The sequence below is a fragment of the Salmo salar genome, chromosome ssa03 (assembly GCF_905237065.1).
Source record: "Salmo salar chromosome ssa03, Ssal_v3.1, whole genome shotgun sequence".
Lineage (NCBI taxonomy): Eukaryota > Metazoa > Chordata > Actinopteri > Salmoniformes > Salmonidae > Salmo > Salmo salar.
The window spans coordinates 20,489,749-20,507,429 of NC_059444.1; the positions used below are offsets into that span (position 1 = coordinate 20,489,749).

A 17,681-nucleotide genomic window follows, 5' to 3' on the forward strand; every position below is an offset into this window, starting at 1 on the left:
TCACGTGCTATTAAATGTATTATCTGTGACATGTTCATATTTGTCACGGGGAAAGTTCTGATGAATACTTTCATTTGTGAAAAATGTTTTGAACTTGATGCAGCTAAAGAAAGGATTATTACTCTTCATGAAGACATAACAAATGTTAACTGAATAAGGATTCTATGAGGAGAAGAATTGTTCTCGGTGCACCTGCCTTCTTCCTCCGTCTCCAGACATAAGACTTTCAAATCGCTTTGAGGCCCTATACCAGCTGTCTTCTGCCGAGGACTTGGGTGGTCCCTCCATGGCTGTGGATGCCCCTCCATCTACCTCTCTCTGTCCTAGTCAAACTGCCTGGCACAGCCTGTACCACCGCTGCCCCCTCCGCTGGGCCGTGCTCTCCGGATCAGAGCTCTGTCCCTTTGCCTGTTGTGGCCTGCATGCAGCCGGTGTCTCAGCAGCCCTATTCTCAGGTGAGTTCTGTGGCTCTGGCCTTGCAATCTGTTTCGAGACACGGCAGAGGCCGGATCATTCAGGCGATTGTGATAGGGAGTTCGATGGTGAGGCATACAGTACCAGTCAAAAGTTTGGACACACCCACTCATTCAAGGGTTTTTCTTTATTTTGACAATTTTCTACTTTGTAGAATAATAGTGAAGACATCAAATCTATGAAATAACACATATGAATCATGTAGTAACCAAACAAGTGTTAAACAAATCAAAATATAATTTAGATTTTAGATTCTTCAAAGTAGCCACCCTTTGTCTTGATGACAGCTTTGCACATTCTTGGCATTCTCTCAACCAGCTTCACCTGGAAAGCTTTTCCAACAGTTTTGAAGGAGTTCCCACATATGCTGAGAACTTGTTGGTTGCTTTTCCTTCATTCTGCCGTCCAATTCATCCCAAACCATCTGAATTGGGTTGAGGTCAGGTGATTGTGTAGGCCAGGTCATCTGATGCAGCACTCCATCACTCTCCTTCTTGGTCAAATAGCCCTTATACAGCCTGGAGGTATGTTGCTTCATTGTCCTGTTGAAAAAGAAATGATAGTCCCACTAAGTGCAAACCAGATGGGATGGTTTATCGCTGTGGTAGCCATGCTGGTTGAGTGTGCCTTGAATTCTAAATAAATCACCAACAGTGTCACAAGAAAAGCATCCTAACACAATAAAACCTCCTCGTCCATGCTTCACGGTGGGAACCACACATGCGGAAATCATCGGTTTACCTACTCTGCCCCTCACAAACACACGGCGGTTGGAAGCAAAAATCTCAAATTTGGACTCATCAGACCAAAGGACAGATTTCCACCGGTCTAATGTCCATTGCTCAAGTTTCTTGGCCAAAGCAAGTATTTTCTTCTTATTGGTGTTCTTTAGTAGTAGTTTCTTTGCAGCAATTTGACCATGAAGCCCTGATTCACTCAGTCTCCACTGAACAGTTGATGTTGAGATGTGTCTGTTACTTGAACTCTGTGAAGCATTTATTTGGGCTGCAAGTTCTGAGGCTGGTAACTCAAATGAACTTATCCTCTGCATTAGAGGTTCTCTGTGTCTTCTTTTCCTTTGGTGGTCTTCATGAGAGGCAGTTTCATCATAGGGCTTGATGGTTTTTGTGACTGCACTTGAAGAAACATTCAAAGTTCTTTACATTTTCCGTATTGACTGACCTTCATGTCTTAAAGTAATGATGGACTGTCATTTCTCTTTGCTTATTTGAGCTGTTCTTGACATAATATGGACTTGGTCTTTTACCAAATATCTTCTGTATACCAACCTTGTCACAACACAACTGATTGGCTCAAATGCATTAACCTGTTTGGGCTAGGGGGCAGTATTGAGAATTTTGGAAAAAATATGTGCCCATTTTTAACTGCCTCCTACACCAACTCAGAAGCTAGAATATGCATATTATTGTTCAGGTTTGGATAGAAAACACCCTAAAGTTTCTAAAACTGTTTGAATGGTGTCTGTGAGTATAACAGAACTCCTATGGCAGGCAAAAACCTGACAAGGTTTCATGCAGGAAGTGGCCTGTCTGACAAGGAGTCGTGCGTCTTGCATCTGTTTATTGAAGAGTAAGGATCTTAGCTGTAACGTGACAATTCCCAGGGCTCCAATAGGCTCTCAGAACCCGGGAAAATCATGAACGATTACGAGGCAGCCTCAGGCTGAAACAGATTATCGCCTTATCCAAGTGTCCCATTAGGTGACAATGGAATGAGGCGCGTGCGCGATTAGCCCCCCGTGGAGTATTTTCATTAGGCTGTTTAGCTTATTGCAGATTCCCGGTCGGAATGTTATCGCTTTTCTACGAGATAAATTGCATAAAAATTGATTTTAAACAGCGGTTGACATGCTTCGAAGTACGGTAATGGAATATTTAGACATTTTTTGTCACGTTCTGCGCCATGCGCACGACCTTGGTTTACCATTTCGGATAGTGTCTGGAACGCACGAACAAAACGCCGCTATTCGGATATAAAGATGGATTATTTGGGACCAAACCTACATTTGTTATTGAAGTAGAAGTCCTGGGAGTGCATTCTGACGAAGACAACAAAAGGTAATCAAACTTTTATAATAGTAAATCTGATATTGGTGAAGGCTAATCTTGCCGGGTGTCTAAATAGCTAGCCCTTGATGGCTGGGCTATGTACTTAGAATATTGCAAAATGTGCTTCATCCGAAAAGCTATTTTAAAATCGGACATATCGAGTGCATAGAGGAGTAATGTATATATAATTCTTAAAATAATTGTTATGCTTTTTGTGAACGTTTATCGTGAGTAATTTAGCAAACTGTTAGTAAATTCCCCGGAAGTTTGCGGGGGGTATGCTTTTTCTGAACGTCACATGCTAATGTTAAAAGCTGTTTTTTGATATAAATATGAACTTGATTGAACAGACATGCATGTATTGTATAACATAATGTCATAGGTGTGTCATCTGATGAAGATCATAAAAGGTTAGTGCTGCATTTAGCTGTGGTTTGGGTTTATGTGATATTATATGCTAGCTTGAAAAATGGGTGTCTGATTATTTCTGGCTGGGCACTCTCCTGACATAATCTAATGTTTTGCTTTCGTTGTAAAGCCTTTTTGAAATCGGACAGTGTGGTTAGATAAACGAGAGTCTTGTCTTTAAATAGCTGTAAAATAGTCATATGTTTGAGAAATTGAAGTAATAGTATTTCAAACGATTCAAAAATCGCGCCACTGGATACAAGTGGCTGTTACGTAGGTGGGACGAATTCGTCCCGCCTAGCCCATAGAGGTTAAGAAGGAAATCAATTAACTTTGAACAGGTACACCTGTTAATTGAAATGTATTCCAGGTGACTACTTCATGAAGCTAGTTGAGAGAATGGCAAGACTGTGCAAAGCTGTCATCAAGGCAAAGGGTGGCTATTTTGAAGAATCACAAATATAAAATATATTTTGATTTGTTTAACACTTTTTTGGTTACTACATGATTCACTATTAATTTACAATAGTAGTAGTAAAAATATAGAAAAATAAAGAAAAACCCTGCAATGAGTAGGTGTGTCCAAACTTTTGACTGGTACTGTTTATCTGTATCTGGGGCAAAGACTCTGTGTTTTCCTGCTGCAAAAGTTCAGGATATCACCAGGTTGCTCCCCGAGGCTGTGAGTCAGTCACCGGGGGCTGATTCTGTCATGGTTGATGTTGGGTCGAATGACATTATGAAGGGCTGCTCAAAACAGCTGAAAATGGATTTTAAAGAATTGATTGGGTCTCTAATTGACACCAACAAACGCCCCATAATATCTGGCCCTCTGCCCTCCCTAAATCGTTGCATTGAACGGTTCAGCAGACTTTTAGCCCTCTATGACTGGCTACGAGACCATTGTATCTGTCACGTCCTGACCAGTAAAAGGGGTTATTTGTTATTGTAGTTTGGTCAGGACGTGGCAGGGGGTATTTGTTTTATGTGGTTCGGGCTGGTTGTGTGAGTAGTTGGGTGTTTGACTTACTATTCCGGGTTTTGGGCACTGTTCTATGTTAATGTATTTCTATGTTTAGTCTAGTCATTTGTATTTCTATGTTTAGTTAATTGGGGGTTGGACTCTCAATTGGAGGCAGGTGTTTTCTAGTTGCCTCTGATTGAGGGTCCTATAAATAGGTATGTGTTTGTGTTAGTATTTTGTGGGAGATTGTGCTTGTTTAGCTGTGTGCCTGACAAGACTGTCCAGTTCGTTTGTGTTTTGTATACGTTTATTGTGTTTTCCTTCTTCACCAAATAAAAAGAAGATGAGTATATATTTTCCCGCTGCGTCTTGGTCTCTATGTGATATCAATAGAGAGGGTGATTGAAATATTGACTGTCTTTCATCAGGTTGCCCATTCAAGAGAAAGCTTCAAACTCTAACTAGTGCCTGCAACATGGTTCAGGTTATAAATCAACCTACCAGGGTAGTTACAAACAGCACAGGAATGAAATCATCAACATGTATTGATCATATCTTTACTAATGCTGCAAAAGCAGTATCCAAATCCATTGGATGTAGTGATCACATAGTAGCCATATCTAGGAAAACAAAAGTTCCAAAGGCTGGGCCTAATATAGTGTATAAGAGGTTATACAATACGTTTTGTAGTGATTCCTATGTTGTTGATGTGAAGATTATTTGTTGGTCCGTGGTGTTAATGACGAGCAACCAGACGCTGCACTTGACACATGTATGAAATTGCTTATCCCAGTTACTAATAAGCATGCACCCATTAAGAAAAGGACCCATTAAGAAAACTGTTAAATCCCCATTGATTGATGAGGAATTGAAAAATTGTATGTTTGAGAGGGATGAGGCAAAAGAGATGGCAAATACTTCTAGCTGTACAACCGATTGGTAAACGTACTGCAAATTGAGAAATCATGTGACTAAACTGAATAAAAAGAAGAAGAAACTACACTATGAAACAAAGAATAATAGTAAAAAGCTTTGGAGCACCTTAAATAAAATGTTGGGCAAAAAGGCAAACTCTGCTCCATCATTCATTGAATCAGATGTCTCAGTCATCACATTGACATTGCTAACTACTTTAATGAGTTTTTAATTGGCAAGATTAGCAAACTTAGGCATGACATGCCAGCAACAAATGCTGACACTACACATGTATTTTTTATTTATTTTTTATTTCACCAGGTAGGCTAGTTGAGAACAAGTTCTCATTTGCAACTGCGACCTGGCCAAGATAAAGCAAAGCAGTTCGACACGTACAACAACACAGTATATCTGTATATACCAAGTATATCTGACCAAATTATGAAAGACAAGCATTGTAATTTTGAATTCCGTAAAGTAAGTGTGAAAGAGGTGATTTTTTTTTTTTGTCCATCAACAGTGACAAGCCATCAGGGTCTGACAACTTGGATAGGAAATTACTGAGGATAATAGCGAATGATATTGCCACTCCTATTTCCCATATCTTAAATTTAAGCCTACTAGAAAGTGTGTGCCCTCAGGCCTGGAGGAAGCGAAAGTTATTCCCCTACCTAAGAATAGTAAAGCCCCCTTTACTTGCTCAAATAGCCGCCCAAACCTTAGTAAACTTTTGGGGAAAATTGTGATTGTCCAGATACAATGCTATTTTACAGTAAACAAATTGACAACAGACTTTCAGCACGCCTATAGGGAAGGACATTCAATAAGCACAGCACTTACATAAATGACTGATGATAAGCTGATAGAAATTGATGATAAAAAGATTGTGGGGGCTGTTATGTTAGACTTCAGTGCGGCTTTTGACATTATTGATCATAGTTTGTTTCTGGAAAAACGTGTGTGTAATTGCTTTACAGCCCCTGCTATACTGTGGATAAAGAGTTACCAGTCTAACAGAACACAGAGGGTGTTCTTTAATGGAAGCCTCTCCAACATAATCCAGGTAGAATCAGGAATTCCCCAGGGCAGCTGTCTAGGCTCATTACTTTTTTCAGTCTTTACAAACGACATGCCACTGGCTTTGAGTAAAGCCAGTGTGTCTATGTATGTGAATAACTCAACACAATACACGTAAGCTACCACAGCAACTGAAATTACAGCAACATTTTAAACAAAGAGCTGCAGCTTGTTTCATAATGGGTGGAAAGGAATAAGTTAGTCTTAAATATTTCAGAAACTAAAGGAATTGTATTTGGGACCTCAACTAAATCTTGTAATGAATAATGTGGAAATTGAGCAAGTTGAGGAGACTAAACTGCTTGGAGTAACCCTGGATTGTTAACTGTCATGGTCAAAACATATTGATACAACAGTAGCTAGGATGGGGAGAAGTCTGTCTATAATAAAGCACTGCTCTGCATTCTTAACAGCGCTATCAACAAGGCAGATCCTACAGGCCCTAGTTTTGTCACACCTGGAATACTGTTCAGTCGTGTAGTCAGGTGCCACAAAGAGGGACTTAGGAAAATTGCAATTGGCTCAGAAAAGAACAGGGCAGCACGGCTGGCCCTTGGATGTATACAGAGAGCTAACATTAGTAATATGAATGTTGATCTCTCCTGGCTCAAAGTGGAGGAAAAATTGACATCATCACTACTTGGCATTGACATGTTGAATGCACCTCGCTGTCTGTTTGAAACACCCATGCATACCCCACAAGACATGCCACAAGACTGTGAAAGTCTCTTTACAGTCCCCAAGTCCAGAACAGACTATGAGAGGTGCACAGTACTACATAGAGCCATGACTACATGGAACTCTATTCCACATCAAGTAACTCATGCAAGCAGTAAAATGTTATTTAACATCTATGGGCTAGGTGCGACGCTTGCGTCCCACCTACTCAACAGCCAGTGTAATCCCGTGGCACGATATTCAAATACCTAAAAAATGCAAAAACTTCAATTTTTCAAACATATGACTATTTTACACCATTTTAAAGACAAGACTCTCGTTAATCTAACCACACTGTTCGATTTCAAAAAGGCTTTACAACAAAAGCAAAACATTAGATTATGTCAGCAGAGTACCCAGCCAGAAATAATCAGACACCCATTTTTCAAGCTAGCATATAATGTCACATAAACCCAAACCACAGCTAAATGCAGCACTAACCTTTGATGATCTTCATCAGATGACAACCCTAGGACATTATGTTATACAATACATGCATGTTTTGTTCAATCAAGTTCATATTTATATCAAAAACCAGCTTTTTACATTAGCATGTGACGAGCATGTGACTAGCATTCCGAACGAACACTGCCGGTGAATTTACTAAATTACTCACGATAAACGTTCACAAAAAGCATAACAATTATTTTAAGAATTATAGATACAGACCTCCTCTATGCACTCGATATGTCCGATTTTAAAATAGCTTTTTGGTGAAAGCACATTTTGCAATATTCTAAGTACATAGCCCAGGCATCACGGGCTCGCTATTTAGACACCCGGCAAGTTTAGCACTCACCATAATCATATTTACTATTATAAAAATGTCATTACCTTTTGTTGTCTTCGTCAGAATGCACACCCAGGACAGCTACTTCAATAACAAATGTTGGTTTGGTCCAAAATAATCCATCGTTATATCCGAATAGCGGCGTTTTGTTCGTGCGTTCCAGACACTATCCGAAATAGTAAAGAAGTGTCGCGCGCATGGCGCAATTCGTGACAATAAAATTCTAAGTATTCCATGACCGTACTTCGAAGCATGTCAACCGCTGTTTAAAATCAATTTTTATGACATTTTTCTCGTAGAAAAGCGATAATATTCCGACAGGGAATCTCCTTTTCGGCAAACAGAGGAAAAAATCCCAAAGGCGGGGGCGGTCGGGGTCACGCGCATAAGCTAGTGTCTCTTGATGGGCCACTTGAGAAAGGCGATAATGTGTTTCAGCCTGGGGCTGGAATGACGACATTCTGTTTTTTCCCGGGCTCTGAGCGCCTATGGACGACGTGGGAAGTGTCACGTTAGAGCAGAGATCCTTAGTAAATGATAGAGATGGAAAAGAAGTTCAACAAATGGTCAGACAGGCCACTTCCTGTAAAGGAATCTCTCAGGTTTTGACCTGCCATTTGAGTTCTGTTATACTCACAGACACCATTCAAACAGTTTTAGAAAATTTAGGGTGTTTTCTATCCATATGTAATAAGTATATGCATATTCTAGTTACTGAGTAGGAGTGGTAACCAGATTAAATCGGGTATGTTTTTTATCCAGCCGTGTCAATGCTGCCCCCTAGCCCTAACAGGTTAATACGGTAGTAAGATGGAAGTTGTAACCGGTAACACACCTCGTTTATCCTCCTCAGGACTTTTAACGGCCCTACACACTGCGGGCCCAGCTTCCGGCAGGGCAAGCGGAGGGGTAGGTTTCGAGCCGAGAGCCAGACTCGATCCCCTGGTGCAAACACAGGGGTCTCACTGCGGTGCTGGTCAGCGCTCTTCTTCTGCCGTCCACTCGCCTTAGTGAGTGCGTCTTGGACGGCTCTCCAAGTATTCTTTGAGCGCTGCACCCACTCCTCCACCGCAGGAGCCTCGGTCTGGCTCTGGTGCCATGGAGCCAGGACCGGCTGGTAGCCCAACACGCACTGAAACGGTGACATATTGGTTGATGAGTGACGGAGGGAGTTTTGGGCTACCTCTGCCCATGGGACGTATCTCGCCCACTCCCTGGGCCGGTCCCGGCAATACGTCCTTAGAAACCTACCCACCTCTTGGTTCACTCTCTCCACCTGCCCATTACTCTCAGGGTGGAAACCCGAGGTCAGGCTGACCGAGACCCCCAACCATTCCATGAACGCCCTCCAAACTCTGGACGTGAACTGGGGACCCCAATCAGAAATGATGTCCTCGGGCACCCCGTAGTGCCGGAAGACATGGGTAAACAGGGCCTCCACAGTCTGCAGAGCCGTTGGGAGACCGGGCAACGGGATGAGACGGCAGGACTTCGAGAACCGATCCACAACGACCAGGATTGTGGTGTTCCCCTGAGATAAGGGAAGGTCGGTGAGGAAGTCCACTGACAAGTGCGACCACGGCCGCTGTGGAACGGGGAGGGGCTGTAATTTCCCTCTAGGCAGGTGTCGAGGAGCCTTGCTCTGAGCGCACACCGAGCAGGAGGAAACATAAAACTGCACGTCCTTTACCAAGGTGAGCCACCAGTACTTTCCCCTCAGGTTCCGCACTGTCCTCTCGATCCCAGGGTGACCCGATGAGGGGAGATTATGGGCCAATCGAATCAATCGATCACAGACACCAAGCGGCACGTACAGATTCACCCACCATAAACGGACCAAGCAGCGTGAGAGGAAGGAGCAGAGGGTTCAGGATTCCTGGACGTGGGAGGAATTACTGGACGGAAAGGGACCATGGAGTCAAGCTGGGGAATATCGCCGCCCGAAAGAGGAGCTGGAGGGAGCGAAAGCTGAGAGGCGATGGTATGAGGCAAGGGAGCGCAACAGGAGCGCAGCAGCCCCCCCCCAACAATTTGGCACACGGGAAGAGTGGCAGAGCCAGGATGGAATTCTGGGCCAACTTCCTGTGCTTACAGGAGGCAGCGTAGTACTGGTCAGGCACCGTGTTATGCGGTAAAGCGCACGGTGTCCCCAGTACGCGTTGATAGCCCGAAGCGCTACATGCCAGCCCCCCGCAAGTGCCATGTGAGAGTGGGCATCGAGCCAGGACGGATTGTGCCAGCTCAGCACGTCTGGTCTCCAGTGCGCCGTTTCGGTCCAGGCTATCCTGCGCCGGCTCTGCGCACTGTGTCTCCAGGGCGCTGGGAGGGCTCAGTTCGTCCTATGCCTGCGCTCCGCCCGTGCCGGGCTAGAGTGGCCATTCAGCCTGGAGTAAGGGGGTCAAGCCTACACACCAGAACTCCAGTGCTCCCCCACAGCCCGGTCTATCCTGTGCCTCCTCCTCGGACCAGGCCTCCAGTGGGTCTCCCCATCCTGGTCTATCCTGTGCCTCCTCCTCGGACCTGGCCTCCAGTGGGTCCCCGCCAGTCCGGAGCCACCAGAGCCGCCCGCCAGTCCGGAGCCGCCAGAGCCACCCGCCTGTCCGGAGCCGCCAGAGTCGCCCGCCTGTCCGGAGCCGCCAGAATCGCCCGCCTGTCCGGAGCCGCCAGAGTCGCCCGCCAGCCGGGCGCAGCCAGAGTCGCCCGCCAGCCGGGCGCAGCCAGAATCGCCCACCATCCGGGCGCAGCCAGAGACGCCCGCCAGCCGGGCGCAGCCAGGGTCGCCTGCCAGTCCTCCAGCGCAGCCAGGGGCGCCACCTAAGTGGGCCAAGCCGAAGGTGGAGCGGGGCCCATGTCCCGCACCAGAGCCACCGCCGTAAGGAAGGCCCACCCGGACCCTCCCCTTTAGAGTCAGGTTTTGCGGCCGGAGTCCGCACCTTTGGGGAGGGGTACTGTAATGCCCTGGCCATAGAGAGGGTTTTTTGTTCTCTATTTTTGGTTAGGCCAGGGTGTGACATGGGTGGGCGTTCTGTGTTCCGTTTTCTATGTTGGTGTATTACTTTGTTTCGGCCGTGTATGGCTCTCAATCAGGAACAGCTGTAGATCGTTGTTGCTGATTGAGAGTCATACATAGGCAGCCTGTTTTCCTTTGGGGTTTGTGGGTGAATCATTTCTGTTTAGTGTTTGCACCTGACAGAACTGTTTGGCTGTCGGTTTCTTGTTTTTTTGTCTAACGAGACTTGCACCCCAAGAGACTTGCAGCTGTAAATGCTGCAAAAGGTGGCTCTACAAAGTATTGACTTTAGGGGGGGTGAAAAGCTATGCATGCTCAAGTATTCCGTTTTTTGTCTTATTTCTTGTTTGTTTCACAATAAAAAATATTTTGCATCTTCAAAGTGGTAGGCATGTTGTGTAAATCAAATGATACAAACCCCCCAAAAATATATTTTAATTCCAGGATGTAAGGCAACAAAAGAGGAAAAATGCCAAGGGGGTGAATACTTTTGCAAGCCACTGTACTTCACAGTAAAAACCCAATCTGCTCATTGGCCATGTGGCCCTGTGCACTTCTGCACTTCATTATGCGTTCCACTCCAGGTGCACCAAAACAAAACAACACACCCAAGCATACATGCACGTATACGCACACACACACATACGTGACCACGCACAGGCATGCACACAAGCACATACACACACACACACACACACACACACACACACACACCTCACCCACAGATTGATAGGTAGGAGGATGGATCGCTGTAGGGACAGATGGATGGATAAATTAATGGACAGAAAGACGAACAAAGTTTGCGGGACTGATGGACCCACAACATTATTGGGTTTTTAAAACAATACAGCCATAACAATTTACGTAAAAATACATAATACTTAGATGTTGACATATCAATAACAAGCCATATAGACAGCATACATGGTTAATATTTGCCATTTACCTCTGCAAGATCACATTTATCAAGAGAACAATATTCGTTGTTTTAATAAAATGTGATTTTTGTCAACAAAAATCAATTATAATCAAGACATGGGCGGAATAAATCATGTTTATCTTGAACAAATATAAATGGAACAAGGTTTTCATCACTATTGATGTTATTGCTTTGAACTGAACAAATTGGAAGGACACATTTTTCATACAGTATTTTATGGAAATGATAAATGAGCTCCATTGAACACAAATTAAGGCCAGTCTACACACCACAGAGTTTTACTGTGTGCTTTGAAAATGTAATTCTTGCACTTGATGCATGTGTACTGTGTCTTCCTGTCCATCTTGGGTCCACACACATCGCAGCGCTTCTTCTTGTTGCTACCGGCTGCAATCTAGAATGATGAAAACACTTAGTTCAGGAATTTTACTAACATCTCACTCACTCACTCACTCACTCATATAGTTACAGCAGGCCAAGGTAGGACAGTCAGACACACACATGCAACAACATCACTCACACTTACTTCCGGTATTGGAGTTGTTGGTTCTATGGGTCGGGCAGATGGGGCACCACCATCCTCCTCCTGAATCCTCCTCACGGTGGCTGCAGAAGCTGGGGTCCTTGGTATACGTTGCCACCTCTGGATCTGAGGTCTTACCAATGCCTTGCCCAGCTCCTTGAGAAAGACCCGGGACATGGGACATGTCGGCCATGAACACAAACTTAAAGGAATTGATTGGCCTGTTCTGTGTATTCAACAGCTGAGATGGGAGCTCTGGCTTGTTTTTTCATACTGTTCCTACCATCGTCAGCTTAAAAAAGTTATTGCATGTGATGTTGTGGCCACGGAGTCCCTGTGTGATGTCCACGACAACCCGCATCCCTTGGTTCTTCTCAGGGGCTCCTCCATCTGGGTTCCCCATATACACTTGCAAGTTTCACGCATATGATGAAGCAGCATCACAGGCAGCCCAGATCTTGATTCTATATTTTGCAGGTTTAGATGGTATGTATGGTATGTAGATGGCAGCGGCCCCTATATGGCATAAGCTGCTCATCAACAGTAGCGTTGGGCCCAGGGTTATAAAACAGGGGAAGGTGGTCCCCCCACCTGACCCACACTGACCTGATTGCGGCTATGTTGCCTATCTGCCGCCGAGCTGGTCTGGTGTCTCAGTTATCGAAATAATGTGGAAGTTTTCCAGACATTGTTGCACGGAAAAGTTATCTGACAGTTTCTGCATCCCACAGGGATTCTGTGGATTTCCCATTGGATCTGAAAACACCAGAAAGGATAAGAACCCCAAAGTATGCATGTAAATGAGTTTGGTCTGTCTCCTTCCATATATCGCCAAAAACATGCCTTCCCTTAATGCAGTCCAGAATGATTTTCTGGCTGGTGTCTGGGATGAACAGTTCAAAGGAAGACTTTATGTCCTGCACATGAGTAACCGCCATCCGCGTCGGCCCTGGTTGCATCCTTAACTCATTGGCAGCCATGCAGGGTGGCTCATTCCAATTTCACAATTTGTTGACATACATATGTCTCCTTCTGCAGGCGGCTGATGAACTGGTTGCTGACGGGCTGGCCCTGGGGCTGGCTGCTGACGGGCTGGTCCTTGGGCTGGCTGAGGGTCAATATCATCCTCTTCTTCCAACTAACTGTCCGACTCCGAATTGACAGAGACATGATCCTCATATTCTGAAAATTCTTCATCTTCCAAAGTGGAAGACATTCCTTCCACATGAGCTTCTCTCTCTACAAAAAATATTTCTAAGGCCCTCTGAGCAAAGATTATTTTTGCCATACTGATTGATTGGTAAGGAGCCACACATGCAAAGCTATTTATTTGTTGTGTCCCTCCCCCAATTTGCACCTGGCTGGTGTAGAGTGTTGGAATATACTGCATTTTTTACAATGTATTGAAATAATGTATTGAAATAACATTGTGCAGGTACCCGCAAGACATTGTGTAGTTTCACACACTACAAAGGGTAAAGAGTGAGAGAAAAGTGGGAGACAGGCAGACAGGCAGGGAGACAGACAGGTTCTTGGTGCTACAGTATGTTGAAACAGCAAGCCCAGGGAAGATGAAGACAGAGTGAAGGCACACAACAAACCTTTTTGTTTTCACCTACACACACACTTTTCTACACTTTTATTATCCTTGGGTCCAGTGGAACCGAACACCACATATGTAATATAAATGTGTTGGGGGGGTGCACAGTGTGCACTCAATGAAAATGTTTTCTTTTACATGTTCTTCACAGAAAATGTGGCAAGGCCATTGAGTCTCAGGTTGAAAAAATAATTCATTGTATCATTTGTCTTTAACCTCTCTGGGCCAGTGGGAAGCTTGCGTCCCACCTACTCAACAGCCAGTGTAATCCCGTGGCGCGATATTCAAATACCTTAGAAATGCTATTACTTCAATTTCTCAAACATCTGACTATTTTACACCATTTTAAAGACAAGACTCTCGTTAATCTAACCACACTGTCCGATTTCAAAAAGGCTTTACAACGAAAGCAAAAGATTAGATTATGTCAGCAGAGTACCCAGCCAGAAATAATCAGACACCCATTTTTCAAGCTAGCATATAATGTCACATAAACCCAAACCACAGCTAAATGCAGCACTAACCTTTGATGATCTTCATCAGATGACAATCCTAGGACATTATGTTATACAATACATGCATGTTTTGTTCAATCAAGTTCATATTTATATCAAAAACCATCTTTTTACATTAGCATGTGACTAGCATGTGACTAGCATTCCCACCGAACACTTCCGGTGAATTTACTAAATTACTCACGATAAACGTTCACAAAAAACATAAAAATTATTTTAAGAATTATAGATACAGAACTCCTTTATGCATTCGCTATGTCCGATTTTAAAATAGCTTTTCGGTGAAAGCACATTTTGCAATATTCTGAGTAGATAGCCCGGCCATCACAGGCTAGCTATTTTGACACCCACCAAGTGTGGTACTCACCAAACTCCGATTTACTATTAGAAAAGTTTGATTACCTTTGCTGTTCTTCGTCAGAATGCACTCCCAGGACTTCTACTTCAATAACAAATGTTGGTTTGGTTCCAAATAATCCATAGTTATATCCAAATAGCGGCGTTTTGTTCGTGTGTTCAAGACACTATCCGAAGGGTAAAGAAGGGTGACGCGCCCGACGCGTTTCGTGACAAAAAAATTCAAAATGTTCCATTACCGTACTTCGAAGCATGTCAAACGCTGTTTAAAATCAATTTTTATGCGATTTTTCTCGTAAAAAAGCGATAATATTCCGCCCGGGAGTCGTTGTTTTCGTTCAAAGAGAGAGAAAGTAAACATGGTGTCGGCTCGTGCATGCGCCTCCAGTCTCATTGTCCTCAGATCGACCACTATCCAAATGCGCTAATGTTTTTCAGCCAGGGCCTGCAAAGCCACCATTCATCGTTCTGGCGCCTTCTGAGACCCTATGGGAGCGTTAGAAAATGTCACGTTATGCCAGAGATCCCCTGTTTTGGTTAGGGATGATCAAGAAGGCCAAGAAATAGTCAGAGAGAGCGCTTCCTGTTTGGAATCTTCTCAGGTTTTGGCCTGCCAAATGAGTTCTGTTATACTCACAGACACCATTCAAACAGTTTTAGAAACTTTAGGGTGTTTTCCATCCAAATCAAACAATTATATGCATATTCTAGTTACTGGGAAGGAGTAGTAACCAGATTAAATCGGGTATGTTTTTTATCCGGCCGTGCAAATACTGCCCCCTATCACCAACAGTAAACATTGAAAATGGTTCCCACAGACCCGAACACCATACAAGGGTTAATATCATTCTGAATTGAACATCCAACTAAAGTCTAATCTATTGGTGTATAAAGACGCCATGGCCTCTGAGAAAAGCAGAATAAAAAGAAAAGAGAAAGCGAAGAAAAGAGAGAACAGGGAAGAGAAAGACATAAGTGAACCAGAGAGTTAGTGATTCCTATAATGGGAAACTCCATTTTCCTCCTCCTGTTTCCCTTTTATCCAGGCAGTCCCATTACGGACAGGAACATGTGTTTGTGTGGTGGCAGGGAAATGGGTCTGCTTTGTTTAGTCTGGTGTCAGCTTAATGAAAAAGTGCCATCAACTTGGAATGGGAGGCCATGTGCAGCAGTGTCTGTCTCGGTCTCTGTCGCCACTCTCGGCAGAAAATAACTATTGATCACTCACCAGAGACAGAGAGAAAGACAAGGATGGAAAGAGGAGGAGGAGAGAGAGAAAGACAGAGGGATAGAGAAAGAGAACATGGTGTAATAGGTTTTTCTCAGCAATCATGACTTGGCGGTTAGATTTTCCTGATAACAATTTGTACTGAGAACATGTCATTGATGAGAAATGTTGTCAATAACACTAAAATTTAACTCCGAAAATGTTTATTCCGAAAGCCATTGGAAAAAAACATCTGAAGACAGAACAGTACACACTTAAACTATATAAATTGAAAATATTAACCCCAAAACACAAGTTCTGCTATCCATCTATTCATCTGTCCCTCTGACCCGCAATCTCACTACTCCTCTGCCCCTTCACCTCTCCCCTCTTCCACCCTTCTACCCCTGCACCTCTCTTCACCTCAACCCCTCCACCTCTCCTCCCCTCTGCCCCTCCAGCTCTCCTGCCCTCTACCCCTCTACCCCAACACCTCTCCTGCCCTCTACCCCTCCACCTCTCCTCCCCTCTACCCCTCCAGCTCTTCTGCCCTCTACCCCTCTACCCCAACACCTATCCTGCCCTCTACCCCTCCACCTCTCTTCCCCTCTACCCCTCCACCTCTCCTCCCCTCTACCCCTCCACCTCTCCTCCCCTCTACCCCTCCACCTCTCCTACCTCTCCTGCCTTCTACCCCTCCACCTCTCCTGCCCTCTACCCCTCCATCTCTCCTCCCCTATGCCCCTCATATTTCATGAGTTGTCAGTCCCCTGTTGAGCTCCAAACAGCTGTACCAAAAAACACCACTCAGTGTTCCATGAGATGAAGCGAAAAGGGGCTGGTGACATTTTGACTCCTAACTTACTGTGACCCTGCAATTTATTTTAGTGAAACTAGCGAGACATTTGAGTCGATAAAGGTGGCACTCTGGTAATGGTAGTGGCTCCCTCTTGGCCTGTAGTACGTCATAACTTGACTGTCTGGTCCATTGATAGGGATTTTTGGTTGGTACAGTACAAAGTGGATTTCATTTGTAGATACACTGTGAGGTTTGACATGTAGTGGATAGAACATGAGGATGAATGGACGGACACACACACACACACACACACACACACACACACACACACACACACACACACACACACACACACACACACACGCACACACACACAGAAAATCCTACTATGTGTGCTTCTGTAGATGTATTACCATTTGTATTCACACAGTATTGATAACAATGCACAGCCAAGCAATCTCGGGGAATGAAATCCAACTGTAATCCAATTGTTTTGTGTGACGTTCCAGCTAACGGCTAGTCGTATTAAAATGATTGATTAACTGCATGTGTTTTTACACACTTTTTTTCATAACAATCTATTTCATTACAAAAAGCCTCTGGTATTGTATTTAACAAAGCATTTACCTCAACTAAATTAAAGGGAAAAACAATAACAATAAAAAGCAGTTTTGTCTACACTTTGCTTTGAATTCATAAATATGTATTTTCAAGCTGCTGCAACCGGGGCTTAATATAATGTTGAGCATGAAGCTGCAACACTCAGAATACGCCTGGAATGTGGATGACAAATCCACCTGATTAGATGTCACAAAGAAACATCATCCGAAACCATGCATTATATTCCTCATGCCATCTATTCTCAATGTCCCAGTGCTTGGTGAGACAGCCTGCTGATAGGAATCGGAGAGCATTTGGATAAATAGAAAATAACTGAGCGATGGTTTGCACTTCTCACAATATCTATGGCTGTCAGAAAGATTCTGGAATGATGCATATGCTGATTGAAAAGGTATCAGCTTATTGACAGTGAACAGGAATGTATGTTGATTTTATAGGGGTGGTGGGAGATAAGTTATAGGCTGAATCGGAATAGATGTTTATGTCAATCATAAAGAAGTATGTTGATTCCATACATATTATTATTGTCCAGTTATCCAAAGCAAGTATAGGGGGAAATAAGGCATTGTCCATTATAGGATGTTTGGTGTCACTTTAATGCCAACAGATGATTTAGAATCTGCATTTGAGTTTGTAGAGGTCTATGTACTCTATATCTACATCCCTGACATAAATCTACAGTTTCAGCATCACTG

General features: G+C 43.9%; 1 pseudogene; it reads right to left on the reverse strand.

Annotated features, from left to right (window-relative positions):
- Positions 1 to 323: 323 nt before the first annotated feature.
- LOC123741833 (uncharacterized protein K02A2.6-like) overlaps positions 324 to 17,681 on the reverse strand; it is a 48,117-nt pseudogene continuing 30,759 nt past the window's right edge.